Raw genomic sequence first — 16,906 nt, 5'->3', positions numbered from 1 at the left:
AAGAAGAAGAAGAATTAGAAGAGCCAGTAGAATAAATACTGTTTAATAACCGTCTGTTAAGTTGCATTAACCAATCTGGCAAATAGACACAATTTTAGCTAATAAAACATTTATTCAGTTTTAGCTTGTCTACACAATTTTTTTTCTTTCTTTTTTTTTTTTTTTTTGGTCTACACTAAATAAATAAATAAATAAATAATCACACCCAAATTCATTAATACATCAATTTATTCATCCATGCTGTAGTATCAGTCCATAGAACAGAAGCCATCAAACACTCTGTCAGAATAAAACGCTGTGAAAACCCCCTTTTTTCTGATGCCGCAGTATCCAGTATCCTTCTTCATACACAACATCCAGATCAATCTGTTTTAGCTGGTCTGATGGTAGCTGGATCAAAGAAAAAAACATATACCCCTGGTTTCACAGACAAGCCTTAAGCCTAAAGCCTTAAAACTAAAATGTAAGTCTGAGCTGCTTCAACTGAAAGAAAGAAGACTGATTTAAAAATATATCAGTGTCTTTGTTTTGTCTCAAGATGCACACCAGTAATGTGTTTTTAGGCACATTATAAAAACAAAAACAAACAAAAAAAAAAAAACACTTAATTGTCCTAATTGAACTATGGCCTAATCCTGGTTTAGTCTAAGCCCTGTCTGTGAACCTAGACCATAAAATGATAGATGACATAACCATTTTACATTAGAATTTACAACAAAACTTTTAATCTTTATTTAAGTTTATTTACCTGTTGGTAAGCACAGTGCAGTGTTAATGGTCAAACTGTATATTTACAATGTTAAAGTGGCTGACAACAATAAATATTCTTATTAGGAAAAAAAAAAAACAGCCTCATTTTTTAACTGTGCAGAGCTGTAGCTGAATAGGTAGGCCTACTATGCTACTGTATTTTAATGTGTCTTTAAGGAAAGAAATGCCAAAGACGTAACGTGTGGCCAAGTATGGAGATCCATACTTGGAATTTGTGCTTTGCATTTAACCCATCCATGTGTGCACAGATACAGCAGTGAGTAGTGAACACACACCCGGAGCAGTGGGCAGGTGTTTTTTTTTTTTTGCTGCAGTGCCCGGAGAGCAGTTGGGGGTTCAGTGCTCAAGGGTCTCACCTCAGTCGTGGTATTGAAGGTGGAAGAGAGCACTGTACATTCACTCCCTCCACCTACTATCCCTGCCGGTACCGAGACTCAAACCTGTGATCTTTGGGTTATAAGTCTGATTCTGTAACAATTAGGCCATGATTGCCCAAACCTTCAATTTTTTTTGTGATTTGAAGGAGACCTGAAAAAAAAAAAAAAAAAAAAAGAGAGAGAGATGGAGAGAGATTTACAAAGTGCTAAATGTTATCACTTTAAGTTTATATAATTTAATAGAACTGATGTGATTGTCAGTGTAAATTTCATATAAACTCACCATGAGCACAAAGACAACAGTTAATGGAGAACCGCTGCATTGAAATGCCCCGGGTAATGTTCGCAGGCAAGCAATAAATAAATAAATACAATGTAATTGAATGATATGCCAAATAATATGTGATGAATCAAAAACTTACTGGAAGATCTTTACAGGATAACTCCGTCCAGTGTCCAGGAAAAATGGTCTGAGCAACCCTCCTATTAAATGTACCCAAAAACACAAAGGTCAGCAACATTAGGTAACTGTAATTGAATCTTAAGTAGTAACAGTACTACAGTATGTGTTTTAAGGGAAAGAGTTTTACATTGTCTCTGTTATTACAATTATTATGAATATTATATTTAAATATGCATCACATTTAAATTTTCAACTTCAGAAATGACAACATATCATTTAATGCACTTCAGACTTCATCATTCCTATAAGAACCACCAAGACACAAAAAAATACATGAAAAAGAAAAACACTGAATGATTTAGAACAGAACCAACACACAGCAGCTGAGAACATTTGAAAAATAACTGTTCAACTGGTACTTCTGAACATAACTACTGAACTTATATGTAAAAGACCTGTACACTTGACTGTATCTGCCATGTGCATTTCTTTTACAAAAAAAAAAAAAAAAAAAAAAAAAAACACACACACACTGAATCATCAAAAATGTTTTAATTATGACTTCACAAACCATCCAGTGTGACTTGCTCCATGATGGACATAGAATGCAGTCTTTTGCAGAAACATCAACCTGTCATAAAAATATAATACAAACAACAGTAAAATTGTGCACAATGTATATTTTGTAAGAAATGTATCTACAAAATGTGTTACAACTGGATAATATTATTAGTAGAAACAGTATATATTACAAATGTATTTTAATATTATTTTTATTACTATTTACATACTCCTCTCATATATTGAAAGGCTGTGCAAAATGTTTGCACTACACATTCTATATGTATTTATACATTTCTCTTTGTTTTTGTATTTTTTTTTTTTTTTTTGTTGTAGTTGTTATGTTTGTTGTTTGCCTCTATTTTCTGTTATGTCTTCTGTCATGTTTTTGAATTTGTCACATTGGTCAATAAAAAAATCTATAACAGCAGAACAACAGACACAATTACAAATAGTAAAATAAACAAAGCAAACCATGTTTGACGTACGTATCATGATGACATTTTAAATGTAAAATTAACATGGATATCATTAAATATACTTACGTTCATGATGAAGTCTGTGACGCTGCAAATCTCCAAACATCTTGTGTCTTTCACATCTTTTAAAAACAAAATGAACATCGATACAAGCTTGTTGTCTGTCAACAACAGTTAAATAATTACTAAAATTGAAAAATATAGTGCGAAAGAAAATAATATATTACGACGACATCTCGCAGCTATACGCATTACCGCCGCCATGTTTCGTAAAAGTATGGTTACCGCTGATTGGCCAACGTAGAAGCTCTTTGACCAATGAGAAACCTTTTGACACTCCCCTTACCTTTAGGCACGCCCATACCTTTCGCCACGCCCATTGCTCCAGCCTGCAGTTATCCCTACTTGGATCTCGTAGCAACACACTGCAGTGATTCTTTACTAAATGAACCCACAGTTTTGAACAAATTGAGTGAGTCAATATAGTGAGCCATCATAAGGACTTCTTTTCATTCATTTCTGAATGAATCAGCCATTTGAACGAAGCGATTGAATGATTCAATGACTCACTCATTACGAATGATTTGCGGCCACATACTGCCGCTTTTAGTTTGTTATCTAGAGTATTATTTCATAGTTTAAAAATCATTTAATATTTCAGTATTCATTTTTTTGCACAGTAAAACTGGTATTTGAAAATTTCTAGTATTGTTTGTGTTAGAAATCATGTCAGGTTCCTCAAATCTAGTCAGAGGCATCTGGATTTTGATCTCCACTGAGTGTGTTTTAGGGGGTGTCTTTATATTTAATGGCATTAGATGATTTATTAAATGTATGACATACATTACACTTCAACATGCAAAAAAAAAAAAAAACGCTGCTAACCTGGGTTTCTTTGTGGTTTCTGAAGTTTTGACAGCTGCTGCTGTCAGTGTCGTCTGATAAACTTCTGTATTTCAGAGAATAAACTCATACAACTTGTCATGACTTGAAGGTGAGTAAATGATGGCAGAGTTTTCATTTCTCCTCGAGTGTAAATGCTCAGACTGCAGTGTTTGAGTGTCAGCAGCAGATGTCAGTGTTTCTCTTTCACTCAAATATGATTCAGTTCATTCCTCAGGCTTCACAACTGACGGGACTGCCGCTGTTGTTTTCTGGGGTTTTACTGTGAGATTTTACATTTTAAAAGGTGTCAGAAAGAGTAAACCTCCTGAATCACTACAGGAGCTGATTTTAACACCGCAGACGGACCGAATCTCTCTGTTTGCTGGCGCTGTGGAGGTTATTTCATGTGTTTGTGTTCATGACTGCATCATCACTGACTGCTTTGATTAATCAGCAGATCTTTGTCCAAGATGTTTTTGTACTAGACAAAGATTGATTTACTCTTCTGAAATCAATTATTTCATTGTAGTATAGATCAAGTGGACTTGACGTATTGCCATAAACTTATATCCAGCATCGCTCAAACTGAAGGTCATATGGCATCTAGTTTATGGCTCCAATTAAATCAGGCACAATTAAATTCACAAATCTAGACATGCAGCATATAAGAACGGGCATAGATGGGGCTTAAAGAAACATCGAATTAATCCATATGAGCTGAATTTAATTTTAAACATGAAAAGATTTTGGGATGTTTTGCAATACAACTATACTCTATACATCTCACAGCTGATTGTGCAGGGGTAAAATGACATTAATTAAATGGCATTAATTAAAAGAAGTTCATCAGATGTCTTTTATTTATCATTTTGCTTCTAATGCCAAGCAAATCAAATCTGTATTGTTTAATCTTGTTTTCTTGTTTTTTAAACTGATCAAAATAGCCTTAATTAACAATTTATTATATATACATATATGATTAACTGGACTGGAGTGGATTACTTGTGGATTATTGTAATGTTTTACTCTCATTCTGACGGCACCCATTCACATCCATTGGTGAGACAGTGATGGAATGACACATTTCTACAAATCTGATGAAGAAACAAACTCACCTAATCTTGGACGTCTGAGCACATTTTCAGCAAATGTCCATTTCTGTGTGAACTTTCCCTTTAAGGCCACTGAAAATGTGTTTGTAGACTTTGATTTCTGTTCAAAACGAGTGTCATAACACAGTGAGAGTGAAATTACTGCGGTGTCATATTCACACGCTTGTCTGCAGGGTCTCATCAAAGTTCATTTTAGATTCTGTCTGGAAAATTTAAAATGAGTTTCCAGGTCTGTTTTTTAGACAGACGAACAGGGACTTAAATAAAAGTGTCTGTGGCGAACTCTGAGGAGGAATTCAGAAACACCACAGTTGAAGAGTTAAAAAGAAAACTCTTGTCTGAAGACAGCAGATGTAAGTCAAACACTTTAGAGTTTTGTTTCTTTTAAAGTTGATACGCTGTTGTTTGCTCTTCCTCATGTTGTCATTGTTTGCTTTCGCAGATAAACACTGTGGACTTTACTGCAATCACAAGCTTCTGTTTCATGATTGTACACTTGGCTCTCATGGCATTAAACATAATGATGTTATTGTGATTGAACCACCGATGCGTCTACGTATGTATTTATGAATTTAAATCATCTGTTTTTCTTCTTTAAAGGTCCCTTTATCTTAGACATCATTACAGATGAGGTTGGGGCTAGTTGTCACTCAAAAAGTTTATAGTGACTAGTTGTGAATCAAACGTACATAAAATGCTTGTTTTCTCTAGCAGTGCTTTAAAAACAGGAATATTGTTCAGTTACATCTGTTATGAACATCAGTTCACAAATCAGATCAAATGAAAGTTTTACACAGTTTTGAATGTCAGCCAAACATTCGCTTGTTTACCTTTTTGCTATTTCTTGAATTTTGTGCTTCACACTTGTTTTATGGCTTTAATTTTGTGGTTTATCTCATATCCAGTGTGACAGCATACTGTCAATGGGAAATGCACTGTATATTTTTTGTAAATGTGTTCTTTTTAGTGAGTAAAGTGAGTAAAAGATCTTTAATTATTGTTCATTCCAAGCATTTAAAGGTACAGACAGACATATATGACAACAAAACTCATTCAGCTTCTGACTGATCTTTTATTTTTCTGTTTCACAGAATCTCTCTCATCTGAAGATGAATGTGAAGGTGAATTCATATCCAGGACTAAATCTATGGAGAAATTAACTCTGAACATGTAAATGCATTTGATGCACACTGTTGATCAGATAAAGTGTAATACCCATATAATTTTCTTGATTTACTGTCAACTCAATATAAAACACAGACGTATATAATGGAGTTTGTGTTTTCATGTGTCTCTGTACATTCACATGCAAATATTGTACATTACTATTTCTTTTGTTTATGTTTATTATATCAAACATGCCCTTGACTATTTTTATTTTGTGAAAAGTCTGATTTCAGTAATCAGCTCTGAAGCTCAAAAATAGAAACAATACAGGAATAAAACATGGAACAATAATTTGTAAAGCCAATATTGTATAAATTGTATTATGTATAAGATTATTTATTTAAACTATAAGTTATTTCTTCAAAACAAGGCAACAAATTAATATTCAGCACACATCTGCCACAGTATTTTCTAACCTTTTAGTTAAAGATCCAGTGGTATTTTATATTACATTATTTCTTAACATTTCATTGTAATTGTATGTGAAATGAAGCAATTTCTGAACTAGAAACAGTAGGTCACAATGAACAACTCACCCGTACCAAAAGAATCATGTACTATAGCTAAACTGTCAGGGTCAGGGACTATTCTGTTTTTCTGTTTTCTATTCTTAGTTTTCCCTTTTGTTCTCCTATGCCCATATTTGGTTTTCCTGTTCCTGTTCCCATTGTGTCCTCATTAGTTTCAGGTGTGTTAGGTATTTAGTCTCGTTTGGTTCCCTTTATAAGTTGTATGCCCTCAGTCTCTTGTTGTCTGATCGCCGTTATGTTAAGGTGTGTTTTTACTGTCTCCTGGTTTCTACGGTTTGTTTTTGTTGTATGGTGCCCCGATTTTGAACTTCCAAAATGTAGTTTAAATGCGGCTTCAAACAATCACAAATGCGGTTGTAAACGATCCCAGCCGAGGAAGAAGGGTCTTATATAGCGAAACGATTGGTTATTTTCATTAAAATAATACAATTTAAATATTGTTTAATGTCAAACACTCGTCTTGTCTTTCTCTCCCTGAACTCCGTGTATTCTGACTCAAGACAGTTAGGGTATGTGGAAAAATCATTTTAAAATCATCCTACATCGCTGCAGAAGTACCGAACCAGTCTCTGCAAAGTGAACATGCAAAGAAAATCAAACACCCTTAACAAAAGGTAAAACAGCGATATAGGACGATTTTGTGCTGCTCTATAGACGTGTCTAACAGATAGTTTCCATGAATGAACACCACTATAGTGTGACTCCAGACTCCCTCACCGAGAAGCTCCAGATGACCCTGCACTGTTTTTCTCTGAGCCGTAGTATAGCGACTGGTGTCTACTGAGTACTCCCTAAACCATCCTGGAACTTCAATGACAGTCAGGCGTCTGTTTGCTACTTCTCCAAGTCTCTTCACACATTGAGCACATCTCTTCAAGTCAAACTCCTCTTTGCCCAGGATGATGTTTCCTGCAAAACTCTTGCCAGTATTTCTAGGAGCAATTAACAGAATCCCCATCTCTGAGAGATAAGGGGTGTCACCTTCAACAAATAGACAGAAAACACACTTATTAATGTGGGTGACATCTGAAAAAGGCATTCCTAAAATAAAGTTTAGTAGACTAAATTGCATTTATTTACTAGATGGAAATAAAGCCAAAAGACCTAAAGAGGCAAAACAGATCCAACATCTTATCAAGACCAATATAAAAGTGAAAGCAGTAAAAGTGTTTTACAGAAACATTTTTGCTTTTATAAAAATCGCTTCTATTATGAGTGAAAAGCTACTGAAGTCCATTTCACTTGACATGTTTTTGTTTGCTGAAGCTCAAAATATGTTCCACCAGCAGTCTTTTTATTTATTTATTTATTTGTTTATTTTTATTATTTAGTTCCACCAGCAGTCATTTTTTCTTTAGGTTAACCTGCTTTTAAGTGTTTTTGATGTGACTCACCTCGTAAGAATTCAGAACAGTGACAAACCTGGGTGCATCAGTGGGTGTACTGCTGATGGGAAAAAATATAAGTGTATATATAAATAAGCATAAGATGCAAAGCTCCGAGTATAACAGTAATGTCCTGAAAATAATTATTTTTTAATGTTTAGTACAGAAGAGGATAAACATCAATGTCACTGTGGATTTTTGGTGGAAAATTATGAAAGAAATATACTGTTTGTGTGCTTCTATTTTTATAGCAATAGTGTGGACAGAACCCTTTTCTATTCTAACATGACAGTGCATCTGTGTATAAGGCAGGGCTCAGAAAGAAATGATTCAGTCAGTGCAGAAGAACTTGATGGGTCCTGTTCCCAGCTGAACACCTCTGGTGTGACTTTAAATGCAGACCTTGAACCAAAAACCCATCACCAAACACCACTGACTTGTACATACACAATCCACCTTATTGTTTTCTGTTTTCTGGTAATGGTTTAGACATCCGGTTCATAATCCGCCATAGGGAAATAACGAGAAGAATATTGAAGTGCAGTTTGCACTACCATTGTGTTCATAATTAAGATAATACATTAAAATAATATGTTAAGACACACCAGTTTGCAATATCAAGCAGCAAACAAGCTTTTTGTGCAGCTAAAAATAGCTGGAAGTGGATGAGACTGGAAGCCAGACACAAACAATTTACAAATGGCTGCACCCACTTTTATGGAAAAAATAAGGTGGATATGAACAGAAGTATTGTGATATTGCCTTCTTTAGAACAGAAAAAGGCACTCCCAAAGCTGTGGCAACGAAGATGTAAACATAATTCATGTATTTAAAAATTGTATTTCCATCTCTGTTGCAACCGTTTTGGCAGTGACTAAAATGATTGGTGACGGTCACGAATCTGGCCGGTGACCTTCGGTCCGCTCACCACCAGATGTCGAAAATAAACCATGTATGAGTTAATATTCTATTGCTTTGTGTTTACTGGTGAAAATTCACTACCTAAATGCAAAAGTTAATTTCTCAAATGACAACAATCATTACGAATATAATTTTGATAAAAAAATATTTTTTTATCAGTTTAACACAGCATGACGAAAAGATTTCATTGACTAAAACCTGACTAAAATGCTCATACATTTCATTGACTTCATTGGCTGACTAAATATGGTAACAAAAATGTACATTTGAGTGATACTTAGACTAAATTAAAAATGGCTGCCAAAAATAAAACCGCTGCCCAGTGTTGTTGCACCAGGTGCTGGTTATGTCCGGATCAGCTGGACATAAGCAAAGGGGAACTGCATTATGAATTGCACTATGAAGTTAAAGGCTAAAAACATTACAGGCTTCTTTTTTTTTTTTTTTTTTCAAACACACCTTTTTCAGGACTGTTGTCATAGATGTCTTGAGTACTAATTTTTGATAACTGGTTTATATCTGTTCTTCTCTAGGAAGAAGATTCCAGGCAATAAACCTGAAATGGTTCAGGTTTTCACAAGCTTCACATCAGGTGGAGCTAGACAGCATAACATAACAGATAAGAAAAATCTAAAATGAAACAAATGTGAAATGTGACAAAGACAATTCCTTGAGTGCCAGTTTATGTTTTTTCACTGTAAATTATAAGATTTAGCTCAGGGGTCTTCAACATTTTTCAGGGTAAGGAGCTCTTACCGAGACATAGAGCAGGGACCCCCTATACAAAATGTGTCAAGCAGAGCTACATATTAAGCATAGAGCCTCCAATATTATTAGAAACGAACAATATTATGATTAAGAATATTTATATTGTTATAATGCATAAGACAGTAGATCAGAACTATGCACATTATTACTTGTTGCACATGCAATACAGCCTGCATATTACATTTTATAGTTAAAATTAAGATTTATGCATCATAAAAAAACATGCTGAGATAAAAATCTCAATTCATTAACTTGCAGTTGTTGTATATTATTTTAATCGATTTGCAGAGTCATACATTTTAATTTTATTAGTCAGTTGGGCATTTACATTTACCTGAACTTAAGCTATATTAAAAATTCACATTTTAATTTTTACTGTCAGATGGACAAATAAATCTGTAATTAAACTTCAACTTTAATTTAATAACTTTACTGAGCTTCAAGCCTACTAAAACCTAACATTTCATTTTTTACTGTGACATGAATAGCAATGTACAGTTAGACATTTGATATTATTACAAGGCAATAACTTTTACAAATATGGATGTAATTAAAAAAATGACCTTGAAATGAATATTTTTCTTATTAGTCTGCATTTAGAATGTAATCTATTTTGACATGCCATATTTTGTCCCGTGTAAGTATCACTATGGCTATTGCAATTTCAGAGTGAATCACGCATTTAGATGTCACTTTAAAAACTTTGCAGCGTGTAATTTGCCGTCGGTCCTTCTTGCAGCATAAAAACAATACTTTAATTAATTAGTTTATAATTTAATGGTTTATAGCCTTTTAGCCTCGAAAGTGCGAAAGGCCGCTCACTTCATAATCACTAAAAAGCTGTCACTCAGCTCCATTAAAATCAGTTGTCTACACTGCATGATGACTACCTTAATTGTGTCGTGTCGTTGTTGTTAATGAGAGCGGATTCATGAGAGTGAGCATAACTCATCACCGAACAGAAACTCCGGCATTTTGAGCAATGAGTGGACTCTAACTTAAATAACAAGGATTTCTTCCAAGAAGTCAAACACTAGATGGCGACATAAACCTCAAACATGTAAATACACGGAGGAGGAAAGAGGCAGGCCGAACCAGGAGATGCTTTTGTGTGCTCCTACACCGTTGACACTTCAAAAACCATGTTCAAAGAAGCCCCAGTACTGCGCGTGCGCATCAGACATCCAGCTACACTGACACACTTCAGCAGTCAAAGTGGGCAACTTTCGTATTATTCCTGCGAGTTGAAGTGACCGCAATAACGTATTATTTAGCCCCTAGACTGCAAACTTTACCAGAGGAAACGCGATTGGGCTAGTTTTGAGTAGCATTTGGGCGGGTTTGTTGTGAAAACCTGACAAACCTGCACTTCGGTAATCACGAAGTTCCACTACTGCTTCTTGTCAGCTGGAGCTGAAGGTCATTCGACTCTGAGTGAGCAGTACTTGGCATTATCACCGTGTCTCAGCCAAACATTTAATAGAGTAAAACAAAGACACAGCAATGTCAGGGTTGAAGAAAAGGAGTTTAAATGCATCTACGGACAGGGTTGAAGACGACAAGCAGGTGACGGAGAAGACGCTCTCCCGCCGTGGTGGGAATGGCAGCATGAGTCGAGCAGGAGACAGCGCGCCGGGAATCCCGACCGCAGATATTATTACCTCTGCGGATAGAGAAGGTAGGTCAAGCTGAAAAGAACTGTAACGCTTGTAAGCGATGTGGCCATCATTGTAGGCACCATTATTGGCTCTGGCTCTTTGTAACGGTTAAGTCGGGCTGTCGCTGGTCGTGTGAGCCACCTAAAGCCCATCTTTCACTTTTGTCCAGTCCCTGAAACAGGGGCTAAGCTGGTCGCCTGCCTGAGTATTTGTAAGTAACCTGTTACCTACCTCGTTAGGTCACATAAAAGTTAGTTTTACTGATTTATTTCACAAATAAACAACAAGACTGAGGTTAAAAGTCACGCTTTATTGTAAGTCTCAGGTCAACGGTTCTGACGTTTTCATTTTGCGCTTCATCTTCTTAGTGTTTTTTCATGTACTACATTTTTCTCACAAAACTCGGCCAAATTATAAATATAAACGAGTTTAACTACGTATGTGACAGAAACGCCATGTGCTAACACAGCAACGGCGGGAGGAAGTGAAGAAGAGAGGAGTTCTGTTGCAGAGATCTAGTGTGCGGATGAGGTAGAAAGTTGCACGCGCCTACATCACCTCGTCTGACTTTATGCAAATTAATTGCACTTTTAAATATTAATTATACACAAATTTAGTGATGCTGTAGTATTTTTTATTATATATATATATATATATATATATATATATATATATATATATATATATATTTTTTTTTTTTTTTTTTTTTTTTTTTTTTTTTTTTTTTTTTTTTTTTTTTTTTGCTTTAAGTTACTAACCAGTGCTAGTGACATAAAACATCTAGCATGAACTTCATAATTACTACATATCTAAACCAAGATTATTCATTATGATGTATTCTCTTTTTTTATAGTTTGCCATAAATTGTGTTTCTCTCGCAGTAAGAGTATCAAAAGTTAATGAATGCAGCCCTGCAGTGCTACAATCACAGATCTTTGACATGCATATGGTAATATGTTATAGTTGTGATTTACCATGGCAGTAATGCAAACGATGCAACCATCTCACAGATTTAAACCAGCCAGGATTAGCAGAATTAGCTCAAGCCTTAATTACCAGTTGGTCAACAAATTAAAACCCATATTTCTCTGTTTGTCTTTCTTTCTTTCTCTCCTCCTCCTTTCTCAATTTGCCTTTCCCACAGGAATGCATGTTTTTTGTGATTGTGTTGAAGTGAACCCACTATTCATTGTAATCTCGCCCTGTTAGCATCTTCACTAACCTGTCCATAAGAACTCACATGACAAGACAGAAAGGGAGGTAAAGATGACTATGGCCATAAGTTTAAGATGAGTCTCGAGTAGAAAACGAGTAGATAGAATAAAAATAGAACAGAGTGTGCTGGTGTTAGAGGGTCAAGTGTAGATAGAGGCGGTGTGTCTTTAGGCATTTCTTGAAGATGGCTAAGGACTCAGCTGCTAATTATTTTTTATTACAGTGACCATATTATAACCATTATATTCATAGTAAAGTTATGATACATTTTCACCTCTTAATGAGGTTGATACGTTACTGTTTACTGTTCCTTATGTTGTTGTTGTTGTTGTTGTTGTTGTTTTTCTTAGGCTACAACTGCAAATATATCAATAATGGCAGACAGCTGGAGAATGGTCGTACACTTGGTTTATATGGCTTAAATGACCATTCTACTATTCATGCAGATCAACATCTACGTAGTGGAGGTATGTAACAAGAGTGTTTAAATGATTTAAAGTCTCTGTTTATAGTCTTAAAACTGACCTTACATGTTGTCACACAAAACAATAGCTTGTTTTCTCTAGCAGTGCTTTTATTCAGGACACTTCAGTGAATTACGCTGTTAAACTAAAATATAGATAGATAGATAGATAGATAGATAGATAGATTCAAAATAACATTCCCATAGTGTTTGTAAAATGATAATATGGAATGTTCTCTTAATGTTTTTGCTAAATGTAAAAAAAAATGGAGATTTTGAAAGATGTAAGAACATTCATAAATAATGTTTTCATATCTTTGCTGTATTTTACTTTAATGTGATTATATATAGTTTAAAAATTTCACATACAAAAATTGCCAGAAATGAAGAGTTAGTCTTCTACGTAATATAAATGTGAACTTCATTAAAACATCTGTAATTATTCAGCTTTCAATACAATTCATGTTAAATGTACAGACAGACTATTTCAAGGAAAATATCATTCAGCTTCTGACAGATCTTGTGTTGTTGTTTCATGTCATCTCTTTCAGATGCTGATAAAGGAATGTCCAGGACTGCATCTATGGACAGATTAGACACAATGTAGCAGACTGAGCCAGAATCCAGTAGTTTACATGGTTTATATGATATATTATCTTCCAATTTCACCTTCTAAAGTAAAATATTTCATGACACAAGTGAATTTATGATGGACACCTTGTGCAGATATGAAAAATAGGAAACAGTAGGTCATAATGAACAGTCTGACCTCAAATTGCACTACATGCTTTTTAACCTTAAATACCTCTTTTGCACAATATCTTGTAGTACAGTTATTATTTAAAGTACTTGTATAGTCTGTGTAAAGTTGTGTGTATAGTCAGATATCTATAGTATATGTATATTTAGATTGCCGCTTCAGTAAGTTAGCTATGTATAGTTTTAGAAATTGCTTTTATGTCTAGTGATGTATGTTTATATTTTTATGTAGCACTGTGCTCCTGCGAGACCTGACATTTCGTTCCACTGTATGTCCACACATGTAGCAGAATGACAGTAAAGCTCGACTTGATACAGACTAAATTAAAGAAAAGTTTTTACTTTATTATTATTGAAGACAAACATTGTGCTTTTTTGTAATAATATGAACTATTTTTTATATTTGCACAAGGTGTCCATTAACAAATTCACTTGTCACAAAATATCTGGCTTAAAAGGAATGGTAGGTGATTTCAAAAAGATCCCCATCCTCCCTGCATGATCCAAAAGTCAAGCAATGAACACATGAACAGTGACAAATGCAATGCTGTCAGTTTACTTCATATCTCATTCACCGGTGGGAAAACAGTACAGTACAAATAAAAATGTAAACAGTATTACAATAATATTACAGAGGTAAGCAAATACATATTTGAAAGGCAGGACAGCCTGTTCAGACCGACATTTTGATTAAATGAACATTTTATGGTCCTACACATTCCACAGATGATATAAATGCATATGAATAAATTTAGACCACATAATTTAGTGATTGTTTTTGGGATGTGAAGACACTTTCAACCAGCATAACAAAAATGTTCTTAACCAAGTCACCTACCCTGCCTTTAAAAGGCTAAAATTAGATCATAATATGTGACATGTAATTTTAAATTTGACTGAAATATGAACAGGAGTGTTTCAAATGATTTAAAGTCTTACCCTTCATGTTGTAACAAAAGCTTGTTTTCTCTAGCAGTGTCTTTATATTTGTGACACCTGAATGTGAATTCTGTTCTTAAACTAAAATTATGTAGCATTATATTGAATTATTTTTGGAGTCTAATGTTAAGAGTGTCATACTTGTAAACCAAAGGTGGTTGGTTCGAGTCTCGGTACCAGTTGTAGACGTGAATGAGCAGCACTGTCTTCCACTCTCAATACCACGACTGAGGAGAGATCCTTGAGCAACCAAAACCGCTGTTACACATTATGGTTGAACAATGTTTTTGGGGCAATGTCTCAGAATCAGACTTATGTTTTACTCTGTATGTGATTTTATACAATTTATTGAATGTTGGTAAAAATACTGATGTGTTTGCATTTTTTGCCTGAATTTTATGCTTCATATACATTTACTACATGTACAACATGCCTGGCACATATGCTGTATATCTTTACAATGAGACATTTTTACATTTTTATGCTTGTCATTATATTATCAGTCAATAAAATGTATTTTTAATCAAATTTGTCAGCAGGTTTGTAAAAGGAACATTTCTGTGTTTTTTTGTATAATCTATCTATCTATCTATCTATCTATCTATCTATCGATTTATGTGTTTATTTCATCATGTTCATTTAAAACTTCATAAAACCACTTATTCATTTAGTAGATGCTTTTATCCAAAGCAGCTTACTGTGGGGTTTTGGTTTTCTCTGTGTGATGATGATCAGGACGATGACGTCATCACCAAAGCTCCTGTTTAGCTAGAAGGGATACAGCTCCGACCGGAAACTAACAATGAAATTGTCACCGAATGGTTTGTATAAGGAGCAGACCAGGAGAATCAGAGAGTGATTCAAACACAAAATACTTTAATAACTAAACTTAGAAACCAGGAGACAGTGAAAACACACCTTAACATAACGGAGATCGAACAACAAGAGACTAAAGTCGGGTTCACGCTACAGGATTTTGAGCCCGATTTTCCCCTCACTAGAATCGGAGCAAAAATCTTGTCGAGCACCGCGATCGGTCCCAATGTTCGGCACGGATTATCTGGTAATGTGAGACGTTCACAGATTAAATCTTGCACCTCCCGATCTGCTCTTACAACAAATCGGGGCCGCCCCGATTATATCAAACATGTTTGATTCAGGATTTTAAATCGGGATGGTCACTATGATTACGTCACAACAGCCAATGCGCGACCGCAAAACATCTGCTGTACGGTCCACTGGATAGTGGAGATGGAGGAAACTGCTTCTTATGTTTTTGTAGTAACACTGTCTGTCTATTTGTTGAAAACATACCACAACCGCATGGAGCAATGAAAGCAGTGTTGCTAGTTGGTTGCTAGGGTATTCTGGGTGGTTGCTAGGCTCTTGCTATGCAGTTGCTGCAGTGTTGCTAGATTTTATGGTTGGTAGTGTTCTGGGTGATTACAGACATTCACACCTCTGTTAACAACAGAAAATCAAACACCGTTTCCAAAACTGATTAGAAAATTAACATTAAATCATCAATATTATAACATCTTAAACTTGCACTAAAACGTGATTTATACCAAGTAGTAAGATAATAGAACTGCATGTCTTCTTTAGTGATAGAAGCTCAGAAACATTTATAACCTGTTGAAGATATATATATATATATATTGTTTATTGACTTGGTGCCATGATGGATATTGAAATGTTATTTATTTTTCATTTTAAACAGTACAGATGATTACTTAATGGTAATGCAATGTTTGTGAACACAGCTGTGTATGTCAGACTATAAATCCCCAAAAACTATGTATGGGGGCTTTCTTTGGAGTTGCCACCCCTCATAGACCCCATGCCACCCCTTTGCCACCCTACAAATTATTTTCTAGATCCGCCCCTGACTAAATGTATAATATAATATCGTTGACCAATAAAAACGAGACTAAATGTGGTTTACAAAATAAAAACTATGTTAAAACGTCTCTTCATTTTCGTTATCAGCACATGTTATAACGTTATTTCGTTTTGTTCAGTCGAATATTCTCAGTATTTCTGAAGTGGGCTGCAAACTGGCACTGCGCAGACGCAGGCGACGTCACTTTCTCAAGCCCCATTGGCGGACCGGGGGATTACAGGCCTGAAATTACAATAATTAAGACTATTAGACAGTTATATACCGTTATCAGCACATGTTGAAGTAGATTCGTGTCTGAGAGAATATGCGCCGTATTGTAGCGTTAGAAAACTCTGTCAGTTATTTTTTACTTTCACTTTATGTATAGTGAATTGTAAAGTTAAAACTTAAGTTAAGACGTTCACAGGCATAACTATTGCACAAAGTTTGATATCCATTGGCTCGCCTTCATGGTTTAAAACAGAAATACTTCCAATATTGTGACGTAACCGCAAGGGTTTGTAACCGTAACCGTGCGTATGCATCTTAAACGGTGAAAGATGAATCAACTCCTTATGTCGCTCTGTCTGAAACACGTGTTTGTGTTTGTGCTTCGGGTGTATGTGAGAAC

At 35.1% G+C, this 16,906-nt stretch overlaps 1 long non-coding RNA gene across 1 annotated transcript; it reads left to right on the top strand.

Moving 5' to 3' along the window:
* Positions 1-4,701: 4,701 nt before the first annotated feature.
* On the top strand, positions 4,702-6,642 carry LOC127156725 (uncharacterized). Its single transcript, XR_007825777.1, has 3 exons — positions 4,702-4,941; positions 5,031-5,144; positions 5,680-6,642. It is a non-coding gene; the product is annotated as an uncharacterized LOC127156725 (long non-coding RNA).
* The last annotated feature ends 10,264 nt before the right edge of the window (positions 6,643-16,906 follow it).

Source organism: Labeo rohita, chromosome 25 (assembly GCF_022985175.1).
Source record: "Labeo rohita strain BAU-BD-2019 chromosome 25, IGBB_LRoh.1.0, whole genome shotgun sequence".
NCBI classification, from domain to species: Eukaryota; Metazoa; Chordata; class Actinopteri; order Cypriniformes; family Cyprinidae; genus Labeo; species Labeo rohita.
This window is presented reverse-complemented; position numbering and strand designations above follow the sequence as displayed.